This window comes from Balaenoptera physalus, assembly GCF_965194825.1.
Source record: "Balaenoptera physalus genome assembly, chromosome: 4".
NCBI classification, from domain to species: Eukaryota; Metazoa; Chordata; class Mammalia; order Artiodactyla; family Balaenopteridae; genus Balaenoptera; species Balaenoptera physalus.
Window position 1 is genome coordinate 116,324,384 of NC_138891.1, and position 15,014 is coordinate 116,339,397.

The 15,014-nt window shown below is 38.5% G+C and overlaps 1 protein-coding gene across 7 annotated transcripts in view; it reads right to left on the bottom strand.

The window, feature by feature from the left end:
- ROBO2 (roundabout guidance receptor 2) overlaps positions 1 to 15,014 on the bottom strand; it is a 1,245,885-nt gene that overhangs the window by 1,151,588 nt on the left and 79,283 nt on the right. The gene's annotated exons all lie outside the window — the stretch shown is intronic.

Consider the following 15,014-nt stretch of genomic DNA (forward strand, 5'->3'; position numbering starts at 1 on the left):
CAATGAAGACAGAATATTTATGTTTTATATCCCATTATCATATTATATTCAGCACGTTCAAAACCAAACCATTCAAATTCTGGATTGTCTTTTAATTTTTCCAATTTTCTCAGTTTTCCATATGAGGAGCCTTAGAGCCATCTTTAATTATTTTCTTCACCTCATTTCTTCAATTTATTCTACCATTAAGTACTGGGATAGTCACTCTCCCCACTCATTATGCCTGCATTTCTATAACACTCCCTTTTTTAAAAAATTGAAGTATTGCTGATTTACAATGTTGTGTTAGCTTCAGGTGTACAGCAAAGTGATTCAGATTCTTTTCCATTATAGGTTATTTTGAGATATTGAATATAGTTCCCTGTGCTATACAGTGGGTCCTTGTTGTTTATCTACTTTATATACAGTAGTGTGGTAGTGTCTTTCTGTTAATCCCAAACCCCGTCTCCCCCTCCTCCCCCTCCCTTTCCCCTTTGGTAACCATAAGTTTGTTTTCTATGCCTGTGAGTATCAATACAACTTCCATCATCTCTGACTTTTTGTCTGTTCTGAATGGTAAAAAGGAAGCATGCCTAAGACTCTAGCTTTATGTTACTTCTGCAACTATAAATAAAATAACCAAACTGATTCAACCTAGGCATCTCAGTTTGCGAGATAGCGTGGTACACGGTTCACCTAAGCTCTCAAACTTCCTAACTAGCAATCATTTCAGCTTAGGTCAGTGACATTACTATATTAAGAGCTTATGATGATACTCTCCTTCCTATGGTTTTTCTTATGATTTTCTTATGCTTCGTGTAATTCTTCCACATTAACTGCTTTCCTCTCAATTAGCTAAACTCTACACATCTTCCAAGGCTTAGCTCAAGGCTTACTTCCCTATATCTAACACAATTCACTAAATTCTCAATGATCTCTCCCTTCTTTAAACTCCAGTCACACTTAAACTATATAATATATACTAACCATAAATTTGATCCCATGCTGTCACTTCTTGCATAACCAATTGCTTTATATGAATGTGATTTTCCCAGCCAATTGATATGGTCTTTATGGAAGGTGCTTCATTCTCTGCCTCTTGTGTAGCACCATGTATAACCAAGAGATGCAGACCATGTTGTTTAAAACTTCTTTCCCTGAAGCCAACAGAGGTAAAAATAAACTGTCTAGGGTTATAATCTAGGGCAGCGGTCCCCAACCTTTTTGGCACCACAGACCGATTTCGTGGAAGACAATTTTTCCATGGATGGGGGAGGAGGGTGGGGGGATGGTTTAGGCAGTAATGCGAGCGATGGGGAAGCATGGGGAGTGGCAGATGAAGCTTCACTCGCTCGCCCGCCACTCACCTCCTGTTGTGTGGCCCGGTTCCAGTACCCGTCCGTGGCCCAGGGGTTGGGGGACCCCTGAGCTAGGGAGTAGCAGAGTCAGGATTTAAACCCAGATCTCTTAACTCCTAGTCAGAGATCTTGTCATCTAAAATTTTCTAATGTATTTAGATCACCTCTTATAAATCACTCATTTGGAGTAACACATTATTTAATAAGAGTAACACTAAAGTTCTAAGGAAATGTTTAATAATATGACATAGCATATACATTCCCACAGAGCAAAATATTGGCATTATTTAATATTCAAAATAAATATTTAGGTGAAAAGATGAAAGTAACGGCTCTCAAACATTAGTGTACATTGCAATCACCTGACACCTGGAATCTCCTCTCTCATACAACTATCATGCAACAAAAACTCTGGTCCGAAAACGTGTGTATTGTTTAACTGACTCTGCAGGTGGTTCTGATGATCTTGGTCTTTGAATCACATCTTGAAGTGGTAGCCTGAGCTAAGTCCCTATGCAGTGGAGTAAAAATTGTAGTTGAGGGAGATGTAGAGGTCCCTGGGCATGTCATTCGGGAATAGCTTTATGGAGAACTTAGTCTGGGTCAGTGCAGTAGTTCTGAAGTTCTCCTAAAAGCAGCAACTGCTCTGAGAAATCTCTTATTCGTAATCTGGAAGAAAAGAAAGATGAATGCTTCTCCTTGCCAACAATATTTTTAAATAGATTATTTAATGATAATATAGAGAATGATTTTTCAATTTCAAGTACTACAAATATCTATAAACATATTGATTATGTTGAATTAAAAATTAAAGAGACACCCTGTTATCATCTAACTTCCTCTTGTACAGAAAAGAATGGAAAGAAATTTTTCATTGGCAACATAATAAATGGCAAAAAAGCACTATCTGAAAACATTGCTGAATAATCTCCTCTTGAGATACTCTTCAATCCGATGTAACCTATTAAGTCTAAACACTTATAAGAAAGAAACTCTTATTAGCTCTTATAGGCAGAATAACGGCCTAACAAAGCCATCCACAACCAAATCCCACAACCTATAAATGTGTTCTTGTACATGGCAAGAGAGACTTTGCAGATGTGATCACAGATGGATTACCTTGGTGGGCTCAGTCTAATCATACTAGACTTAAAAGTGGCAGAGGATGGAAGAAACATGGGTCAGAGAATTGCAAACTGAGGAGGACTTGATGTCTGATTTTGAAGATGTAGGGAGGTGACCAGAATTGCGGGGCCTCTAAAAGCAGCTAATGACTCCCAGTTTATCAGCAGCTCTAAAATGAACACTGGGATGATTAATTTTACACGTCAATGTGACTGGGCTAAGGGATGCTCAAATCACTGGTAAAACTTTTTTCCTGGGTGTGTCTGTGTGGATGTTTCTGGAAGAGATTAGAATTTGAATCTGTAGACTGAGTCAAGAAGATAGAGCTCACCAATGTAGGTAGGCACCATCTAACCCTGTGAGAGCATGAATAGAACAAAAATGGCAGAGGAATGACAGATTTCCTCTCTATGCTTGAGCTGGGACATCCATCTTCTCTTGTCCTCAGACACCAGCCATCAGACATTGGAGCCTCTGATTCTTGGGCACTCTGATTCAGACCAGGACTTATGCTATTGGCTTCCCTGATTCTCAAGGCTTTGGGTTTGGGCTTTCTTGGGCCTCCAGCTTGCAGGCAGCAGATCATAGCACTTTTCAGTTCCATAAGCACAGGAGCCAATCTCTCATAATTAACTATCTATCATCTACCTATCTATCTATCTATCTATCTATCTATCTATCTATCTATCTATCTATCTATCTAATCTATCTATCTATCATCTATCTATCTATCTTCTATTTCCTATTGTTTCTATTTGTCTGGATAACCCTGACTAATAAAGAGATCTTGACCCTATAACCTTAAGGAATTGAAATGTGCCAAATATCTGTATAAGCAGAAAATGGATTTTTCTCTAGAGCCTTCAAAAAGGAATGCAGCCTGCTGACAACCTAATCTTAGTTGGATGAGACCTGCACCAGACTCGTGACTTACAGAACTGTAAGATAATAAATTTGTGTTGTTTAAGCCTCTAAGTGTATGGTAATTTGTTACATTAGTGATATGATATTAATATACTGGCCTAAAAAGGATGTAAGTAAAAGAAAATATGTGTTTTTAACAGGAAGGAAAGAGAGCTGCCATACCTGAATGCACAATTACAGAAATAGCTTCAAGCATCATCTTCTACTCAACTGCCAAGTTAAGAGTGTAGATCAACATATGGAAACCCAGCATTTACCACTGGGGACATGAGACTGATAACTGTGATTCAACACCTTTAACTGAAGAAGTAATTAAAACCAAGACCAGGTCAGGATTTAAATAAATATGCACTTGACAAGTCTAGGCAAGCCTGGATAAATAAGAAAAACCACAAGTAAAAAGAAATAAAATTGTTCTGGGCACATAAGAAGAGTTATTCCAAGTCAAAAGGCAAAGTCCATTTAGCTCAGTATTCTTCGCCTTTCACGGGCACCAAGGTTTTTTTGCTCAAGCATGAGAATCTTCTTATTGTTAACCTCAAAACTCAGAAGTTCCCCCACATAGTGATCAAATTGTGGTGCTGCCTTCAAGGAATTCATATAAATACTTCAGAAAAATTCCCATTATATTCCAGGGTATAACTATGTCACTTATTTTTATTGAAGTTGTATAAATGAGAACATTTAAAAGATTCTATACCAGCTTCTTCTAATGCACTAGGATGTGGCAATTTTCTTTTCTTTCTATTTAGATTCTCAATGATGTTGAACAGTTTTATGATATTTTTTATTCTTATAGTTCCAGGGTAAAAGTTTGATTTTATTTCCTCATATGCCAAATATGGATAATGTTGATATTTACATCAAAAATTTATTGTGAGGATTAAATATAGTAATGTATGGGAGGCATGTGGAACAGCACCTGATACTTGTAAGACAGTCACATATTTCAGCTCTTATTGTTGTTAATTGCTTATCCTTACTTAGTCTGGCATTACTTTCACTGCTTTTTAAAAATGCCTTCTATATCATATGTTACAATTGATCATTTATTCAATTTTTTTCATTCACCAATAACCTTCTACACTGCAAGCATATGCTAGGTATTGATGTTGGGAAGATGATTTTAACATAGACTTTACTCACTTTCAAAGTGCTCAACTAGCACCTTCAACTAGAATGGTCACTAGAGGTCATGTAGCATGTCATTCAAGCTAACTGCGATAACCAACACTCTCCACACTCAGTGTCTTGAAAGATTTAAAATATCAAGGTTTATTTCGTGCTTCTGCAAAGTTGGCTACGGGTCCTGGAGAGCACACAAGTTGTTGGTGATAACTGAGTTTTGCACTTTACAAGAACATGTGTACCAGGACCACTGCAGTAGTGGAGGAGAACAGCATATAAATATATCTGCTCATATTTCACTGACCAGTGCAAATCTCATGGTCATGCCAAAACTCAAGAAAGTGAGGAAGTATAATCTCTCATGTGTCCAGCAGGAGAACCAGAGATATTAGTGTGTATGACTAATGTCTCCCATGTGTATGTCTACCTTCACAATGAATAATCCTTGAACAGAGGATAAAACTGGTAGTCAAGGGTTGGAAACTTCTGGTAGACCTGTTTTGTATGATTCATATTTGGGAATCATAGAGAGAACACTGAATTTCTAAGTTATTTTGGAAATTGATAGGACTGCAGTTCCAATTATGGTAAATACAAGTAAGTCTAATAAACTTGATATCACAAATAGTGAATATTTAATGGATATGGTTTATAAATAGGTTATATTTTTACTGCACACCAAGATTTTCATTGTTTTTAAAAAAACGCATCAAATTTGTAATGATGAACCATTTCAATATCTTGCTATAACACTTAATAGTTTATTTTCTCCAAGTTTTGAAAATAATCACAGACTTCTTAAGCAAAAAAGAAAACTTCTCTATACTGTAGATTTCTTTGAAGTAATTGTATTTCAGTGTCCACACTATATAATTTTTGCCAAACTCATATTTTAATGCTCTGCAATTAGCTAAGGTGATAACCATACTTAGGACTTTCATATTCTGTCCCATCCAAAGATCTTTTTGCATTCTAGATGGTTTACCTCTTCTGGATGGGGCACTTTCATATGTCTCACCACTGAGGAAGGAGAGAATCTACAAATATTAATTTCACTATCTCAGTGGCAGGAATGAAAACAGTTATTGAGACTTAGCCTGATTTCTCCAGTTCAATAAGCGTCTAGAGACCCTGGGATAGTGCTTCAATACAATTTTATATTCGATTTTAAAGATTTTGGTGTGTGTTTCAAGTAGAAATTTCTTGTTAACTATTAAGGTACTATGGGTGCCAGCTAAGCAGCAGCACATTAACGAAAGTTTGTTTTCAAGTTCTTGGGCTTTTATAATTGGTAGAATGCTTCAGAAATTAAGTATATCCTGTGAAAATGAATAAAGGAAAACCTCATTCAAAACGGAGTCAGAAAGAACTTCCCTGGTGGTCCAGTGGTTAAGACCCTGTGCTTCCACTGCAGGGCGCATGGGTTCAGTCCCTGCTCTGGGAACTAAGATCCTGCATGCCACGTGGTGCAGCCAAAAATAAAACAAACAAACAAAAAACAAAACAAAGTGGAGTCAGAAAGCCCTAAAGGGGGAGCTTTCAGGCATGTACCACTCCTGGCAACTCACTTTACATACCACAGAAGGAAGAAAGATTTTCTCTTTGCCCAGCAACAACCCAGCCAATAAGAAACCACTGCAATTCAGCCAATGAGGAAGCATGAAAACTCAGAACTCTCACTCTCCTCCCAGGAACTTTCTTTCAAAGAGCTCCTCCCAACTTCCTCCTTTCTCTATTAAAGAACACTCTTCTCCTTTGTTCTTCAGACTTGCTTATGGTTCACCACAGTTTGCATGTCCTGAATTTCAATTCCTCTGTTATTCCCAAATAAACTTGATTTTGCTGGCTAAACCACTTACCTTTTTATTTTAAATGTTGACAATTCTTTATATAGAAAAAGTGGTTACGCTAGTCCTTATATCCATTTGTCCATTTCCCACACACTTGAAGTTATGGAATAAAATTAGCTTTCAAGCGGATTCATTCTTGCTCAAGTTTTGCTACCATTGGTTGTGATCCGATGATGCTGTGTGTACAAATCTCTGCACAATAATAATTTAAAATTGTATTATCAATAGACAACTTGAGTCTCTTCTACTGTTAATTAAAAATACTGAAATAAATAAGCTGGTGGATAAACAGAGCAAGGTCAGAAAGCTGGATTGTTTTTCTATCAAGGTCAAACTTGTTTACTATACGATGTTATAATAGTATGAGCCTGATTTTTCTAAACTGTTTCTTTTATTTCACCAATATGTGTTCTTTAGGCAATTGTTATACAACACAATTTTTATGAGTGGAGAGATTTAGAGTTAGGGGTTATGAGCTGATTCACTTGACAGTCTATCAGTTATTCCTTGGAAAAGCCATATACTTCCCAATACTTAATGTTATTATCACAAGATGGGATTTTAGCACTTCATACATGGCTTTTTGCATTTCTTCTCCACCCTGATCTATTTTACTGATATCATTTTAAAATGTGTTGTCATTATGTCATTACTTTGTTCAGAAATCTCTGGTGTCATTCATTTAATAATATGTTGAAAGCTCTTCTTGGTACTAGAAAAGGAATGTGGTGTCATACCACAGCAAGGCTTTTGGATTCCTAGAAACCTTAGTTTCAACTCCAGATTCAACAATTAGGCAAACCACTTAATCTCTGTAGTCTTATGTATAAAATAGCGATAATGACTTTTCCCTCAAAGGGTTCTTTCCAAGGTGCTATTATGAAGAATGGGCGATCCACTTATAGAGAGACTAACAAGGCATCTGGCACATAAGAGACACTTACATTAATTTCCTTTCTTTCTTTCTTTACTGCTCAGGACAGGTTGAAGCTTTGTATCTTTAACAAATACAAATTCAATTGTAAGAACTTTTGACTCTACTTTTTTTCACTTATCTCTGTATGTTATACTTTAAATGTTATAACATTATATTTTGCCTATGTCCCCAATATGACTGGGTATTATTGCATAGACTACGTATTTATATAAAGAAAACACTCTTACAGAGTTGTATGTTAAAAACCATGCAAGGTGTCCTTTGTGGGTCATTCAATTGATTTTAAGGGCAATTTTGATGATAAGAGATTTTCCCCTTATACAATAAATAACTTTAGTGCCTCATCTTGTGTGACTTGACTTTACCATCTAAAATGTTCCCACTTACACTTGCACTCGCAGTATCACCTTTAGTCAGCCCACAACAAACTTGTGTAATAGGGAAGAACAAATCTGACTCCATATTGGATCTGTTTTGTGTTTTATTTTTTTTAACTTTAACTTTCGTAATCTACTGCTTTTGCTACAAGTTAATCACTAAAGGGATATTGCCTAGAGCTTAAAGTATACATATGGCCCATCTCCGGGAAGGAACCCTGCCTCCCATGTCTGAAAGTTAAGCTAAAATACCTTTGTTTCATTCACAGGAAACATCCTGACCAGGCCCACCTGTGAATGGCTGCAGGAAAAAATAAATTTAACACACCCCCTCTGGAGTCTGGCCAGAATCAGGAAATATTTACAACAACTTATCATCTTTTTTGCTTTACCTCCTCACCTCCTCCTCTTTGTTCTATAAAAGAAACTAGCATCCAAACCTGAGCAAGATGGTTCTTTGGGACACCAGTCCACCATCTTCTTGGTCTGCTGGTTTCTGAATAAACTCACTATTCCTTGTCCCAACAACTCATCTCTCAATTTATTGGCCTGTCCCGCAGTGAGCAGTACCAGCTTGGACCGGGTAACACTTGGACTAGTCTCACTTCCATCACTTTGTGCATATGGTTTTTCTCATCTGAATACCTTCTCTTTGTCCCTCTGCCTATTCACATTTTACATCTTTAAATACAATGAGACTCCTGGCAATTACTGCCATGTTCACTGATTTATTTCACCTTTGAATTCCTCCATTTTTACCTGCATTTCAGATATAACCATGTGATTAAACATGGCTTTGTAAAATGTATTATTGTTTTATGTATAAATTTTGCCTTTTCAACTAGATTATACACTTTCAGATATTAGTGACATATCTTGAAATAATTTTGCATGCAACAGTATAATATTTTAATTGATTATGTATCTGAGTGTGCGTGTTTATGGGGGGGAAGGGGTTCTTTACAAATTTCTGTGGTTTGTGGTTTTTTCTTTCATACATTAGTTCCCACCACCACAAGCCCAGGGGCCATTGCCTCGCATTATCACATGATGGGATCACTGGGGACGTGTAGTGAAGCTCACCATTGTTCTTTGTTTTGGAGAGTCTTATTTTTGCATAAAAGTAGTCCATCCTATACAAGTTGCTAACTAACTGTGTTTCCCCTTGCCCCATGGCTGCTGGTGTAAATAAACTGAGTCTCCCCATTGGTAAACAATTACGATAAACAAAATTTTAAAAAATGAAAAAAAAATAGATTACTAATTTAGGTCAAACTTCTAAACTAAAATAGCTTTAATTCCCTATTTTTCTTCTCCTACCTACCTTTATCCCTGTTAGCAAATCCAAGCATATCCTCACAATTTCACACTTGCCTGCTGTATAAGTACAAGTAAAACCTGACATATTACTAGGTGAACAAAGCAACAAAATAAGGTTGATGCTGAGTAACTGACATGAGTCTTAAAGACTCAGACATGCTCCTCCATCCAGAGCTGGTTCACCCAGCTTCACGCCATTTCTCTTTGCAGGGCATATGATTTCAGGGACATTTCTCCCCCATGTTACCTTCTTACTAAGCCAATTACAGTGTCCCTTCCTCTCCAACCTTCCATAGTCTCAAGATAAGGATATATATCTTTTACTTTAGAGAGTTTTATTTCTAATAAACATAGAAAATCAAATAGGAGTAGGTCAAAGCTCATAATAACAAAGATGCTACGAAAGTTTCAAAAATCTAATGAAGTTCGTCACAATGATTATTTAACCCTCCCCCCTCCTCTGCAAACTGCCCCTGCTATTATTTTGGTATCATAGACTCCATAATTTTCAAACATTCTATACTGGAACTTCATTTATAAAAATATATCTTTTTTTTTCAAATTCATCCTAAATATGACTCTATTTCTAATGTAGAGATACTTCATTACTTCAATGAGGAACTTGTTTCAGGAGTTCTGATACAACTTCAAAACCACTTGGGCTACTTAAAACATAAAAGGTCCTTGGGTTTTGTACCTGGAGATTCTTATTTAATAGGGCTGGGATGGAGCCTGAACATCTATATTTTTAACAAGCTCCCCTGGTGATTCTGATACACTGTAAGACATGAGGTCTAGGAAACATGGCATTTTACTGTTAGTATAGAACAATAACTGTCACCTGTTTGACACTTGACAGGCCCTTATTTAAGTTGTCAGCTCAAGGGGAGGGTCCTAAGAGCACCTACAACTTCATGTCCAAATTTATGTACCTCAAAATGTACATTTAAGGCAATCCCTTTTTCTATACTAAACTGAATTCAGCCTTAAAGCATAATTCTTCCCAATAATTTAGCAAGACTTGGGTAGCAGTGCAGTGATTACATTAAGCTACTCCCTTCTTCAAGCAAGACAACTTTGTGTGAAGGTCATCAAAATTTAGTTCATTTGAGATGATTTTTATCTCAACCTACATCAAAAACAGAACTTCATAGATTTAACTTGTACCCAGTTATCGTACATTTTTATCCATTGTTACAGTACTTCAAGCATATCTATCTTCTATAAAACATACAATGTCTATTGCTCTTTATTGTTTCATGATGAGAGAAAACTGGCAATTGTTGCTTCATTTAACAGTTTTCTAGAAGCTACTCAAGCTTTGAAGTGGTAAGAAATACTTCTGTAGTAAAATGTACAAAGAAAGCTAACATTTTATCAGATGTCTTGAAATCAGTTCAATATATATTTAGTCATGATTTCCATTTTTAAAAAATAAAGATGTAAAGAAGCAACATGTATATCAATTTAACAGGATTTTTAATCAAGTTATTAATATCTGTTCTATCCACTTTAAAATAAAATAATTTACACAGGTATCTGTACTGTATAATTTATGACTTTTTCAAGTTCACTATTCACTGTTCATGAACAAAACCTAAGTTCTAAGCTACAGTGCAGAGCTGTAGAAAAAACTGAAAACACTTAAAGCAAAACTCAGTATACCCAAGAGATTATTATCCAAATAATCCTACTTCATACAAAGCAATTGCAATAATGTAGCCAAAAGGGTACATCAATTTTCTAACTTGTAATTAAGATTTGCAATATTAATGCCAAGGATATTCTTGATAATTAGGCATAAATACATACAGAATAGGAAAATCTTATTAAGTAAGTCCATTGCCATCTAGGAAAAATTAATATTGTTGTGAAGAAAATATCTAATAACATTAGCCCTGAGTACAAGTGCTCAGATATATATTTCAACTTATTTATTTACAGTGCTTAAATAAACTTGAAATCTACAATCTTCCTAAGAGAACTACAGTTGTAGCATTATAATTTCTGTTTATTTTCAAGGAAGCGTTTTTCTTCATTGTTTTTATTATTCTTCCTCTTACAAAAAAATGCTCTGTTAAAATAGAAAGTAACAAAACTATGAAGCAAAATGTTATGAAGTTTTCAATTGGAAGGATAATGGATATATCAAAACTTTGTTTCAAACCAGAGAAATGTTGTATGAGTTTTTCCACTTTAAATAAATACCTTTCCTATAGATATATCATATATGTGGAATGCATACTGACTGTGCACTGCAGACATTACTAAACTACACATAACATACATCCAGTTTAGTCTCAAAATCGCTTTCAACAATATAGACTAGGCAGCCATTAGTCATCAACTGGGATTGGAAACTGTTGTGAATTGAAATCAATGGCCAGACATATGCATCCTGCTTAATCATTGGAAAACATTTGCTCCATCAATAATAATGAGACTGCATTGAATCTGTAGATTGCTTTGGGTAGCACAGTCAGTTTCACCTAGAGAGGTGGGATGGGAGGGCGGGGATACGGGGATATATGTATGCATATAACTGATTCACTTTGTTGTACAACAGGAACTAACACAGCATTGTGAAGCAATTATACTCCAATAAAGATCTATTAAAAATAAATAAATAGAGTATGTGAGGCACCCGGCCCAGGTTGGGGGAGGTGAGAGGTGCTTTCGCCAAGGGCGGCAGTCTCCCCTCAACCTCCCCACCACACACATACACACACACACACACACACCTCACAACCACGACGGGTTCTCCCAGCTCGCAGCCACCCAAAGGAGAGGAGAAAGAGAAAAGGCGCAGAGGGAAGCCGGGAGCAGACAGAAGGGAAAAGGAAGAGCTCAGTGCTGGACATTTTTGGGGCTGTGGTGAGGAGGAGAAAAGGAGCGCGCCTCGTCGATCTTCCCCTCCCCACCCCTCTTTGCTTTTCTCTCCCTTTCGTTGTATAGCATTTTCCAGAAGCGGCAGCAGAAGGAGACAGGAACCTGTAGTCTAGAAAGATTTGGAAGGGTGGCCGGGGCTCCCGCCAGCCACCACGTAGCAGCTGGACCCGGAGAGTGTGTCTGGGCATGTAAGAGTGCGAATGCGGGTCTTCGGTCTCCCCCCGTGTCTTCTCTCTCTCCCCCTCACACTCCCGCGTCAGCTACCTCTGTCATGTCAGTTTCCCCATGTCAGTTTCTCCCCCCGCTCTTATTGTGTGTCAGGCTGCGGGAGGGAGGGAGTGCGAGCATTTGAAGGGGCCCACGTCGGGTCTGAGAGCCGGGAGAAGCGAGCGAGGACAAGGCAAGGGTGCGGGTAGAGCAAAGAGGTTCGGGGTGCTGATGAAGGTGAAAGGTGAGCAGGGCCGGCCAGCCACAGCAAGGTTTGGGAATGGCTGAGAAGTGAAGGGAGAAGCCAAGGTACGAGCCGACTCGCGCTTCTCGCCACACCCCGCCCCTGCCCCGGGGCCCATCCGCCCACAGGCCAGGCAGCCTCGAGGCCCCGGCTGGACTGTCCCAGGCAGTTGCTATTGGCGCACCGCTGCAGAAACGGTAAGGCAGCTGCACCGAGCTCCTTGGCTCCCGGACGCCAGATGAAGCAGATCCGAACAAATCACTTGGGCTGGGCGGGGGGGACCTTCAAGACGGCAGAGGAGTAAGATGTAGAGATCACCTTTCTCCTCAAAACTACATCTACATGTGGAACAACTCCTACAGAACACCTACTGAACGTACACAGAACACCACAGACTTCCCAAAAGGCAAGAAAATCCCCATGTACCTGGCCCTGTGGCTGACAGGGTCTTGGTGCTCCGGCCTGGTGTCAGGCCTGAGCCTCCGAAGTGGCAGAGCCGAGTTCAGGACACTGGACCACCGGAGACCCCCTGGCCACACATAATATCAATTGGCAGAAGCTCTCCCAGAGATCTCCATCTCAACGCTAAGACCCAGCTCCACCCAACAGCCAGAAAGCTCTAGTGTGGATGCCCCAAGCCAAACAAATAACAAGACAGGAACACAACCCCACCCATTAGCAGAGAGGCTGCCTAAAATCACAGTTAAGTTCAAAGACACCACAAAACACACCGCCCATGTGGCCCTGCCCACCAGAAAGACAAGATCCAGCCCCACCCACCAGAACACAGGCACTAGTCCCCTCCACCAGAAACCCTACACAACCCACTGAACCAACCTCACCCACTGGGGGCAGAAACCAAAAACAACGGCAACTACAAACCTGAAGCCTGCGAAAAGGAGGCCCCAAAAAAGTAAGTTAAACAAAATGAGAAGACAGAGAAATATGCAGCAGATGAAAGAGCAAGGTAAAAATCCACCAGACGAAACAAATGAAGAGGAAATAGGCAGTCCACCTGAATAAGAATTCAGAGAAATGATAGTAAAGATGATCCAAAATCTTGGAACTAGAATGGAGACAATAGAAGACACGTTTAACAAGGACGTAAAATGAATAAAGGGCAAACAAACAATGATGAACAACACAATAAATGAAATTAAAAATACTCTAGAAGGAAACAATAGCAGAATAACTAAGGCAGAAGAACAGATAAGTGACCTGGAAGATAAAATAGTAGAAATAATTACCACAGAGCAGAATAAAGAAAAAAGAATGAAAAGAATTGAGGACAGTCTCAGAGACCTCTGGGACAATATTAAACGCACCACCATTTGAATTATAGGGTTCCCAGAAGAAGAAGAGAAAAAGAAAGGGTCTGAGAAAATATTTGAATAGATTAGAGTTGAAAACTTCCCTAACATGGGTAAGGAAATAGTCAAGTCCAGGAATCACAGAGAGTCCCATACAGGATAAATCCAAGGAGAAACACACCAATATACATATTAATCAAACTATCAAAAATTAAGTACAAAGAAAAAATATTTCAAAGCTATGTTGAAAAATAGTGGTGAGAGTGGGCAACCTTGTCTTGTTCCTGATCTTAGTGGAAATGGTTTCAGTTTTTCACCATTGAGAACGATGCTGGCTGTGGGTTTGTCATATATGGCCTTTATTATGTTGAGGTAAGTTCCCTCTATGCCTACTTTCCAGAGGGCTTTTATCATAAGTGGGTGTTGAATTTTGTCGAAAGCTTTTTCTGTATCTATTGAGATGATCATATGGTTTTTATCCTTCAATTAGTTAATACGGTGTATCACATTGATTGATTTGCGTATATTGAAGAATCCTTGCATTCCTGGAATAAACCCCACTTGATCATAGTGTATGATCCTTTTAATGTGCTGTTGGATTCTGTTTGCTAGTATTTTGTTGAGGATTTTTGCATCTATGTTCATCAGTGATATTGGCCTCTAGTTTTCTTTCTTTGTGACATCTTTGTCTGGTTTTGGCATCAGGGTGATGGTGGCCTCATAGAATGAGTTTGGGAGTGTTCCTCCCTTTGCTATATTTTGAAAGAGTTAAAGATACAGACGTAGAGAATGGACTTGAGGACACGGGGAGGGGGGAGGATAAGCTGGGACAAAGTGAGAGAGTGGCATGGACTTATATATACTACCAAATGTAAAACAGATAGCTAGTGGGAAGCAGCCGCATAGCACAGGGAGATCAGCTCAGCGCTTCGTGACCACTTGACGGGGGGTAGGGAGGGTGGGAGGGAGATGCAAGAGGGAGGAGATATGGGGATATATGTACATGTATAGCTGATTTAATTTGTTAAAAAGCAGAAACTAACACACCATTGGAAAGCAATTATACTCCAGTAAACATGTAAAAAAGAAAAGAAAAGAAAAGAAAAGAAAACCCTCAGAATGGGAGAAAATATCTGCAAATGAAACAACTGACAGAGGATTCATCTCCAAAATATACAAGCAGCTCATGCAGCTCCATATCAAAAAAACAAACAACCCAATCCAAAAATGGGCAGAAGACCTAAATAGACATTTCTCCAAAGAAGATATACAGATTGCCAACAAACACATGAAAGGATGCTCAACGTCACTAATCAATTAGAGAAATGCAAATCAAAACTAGAATGAGGTATCACCTCACACCAGT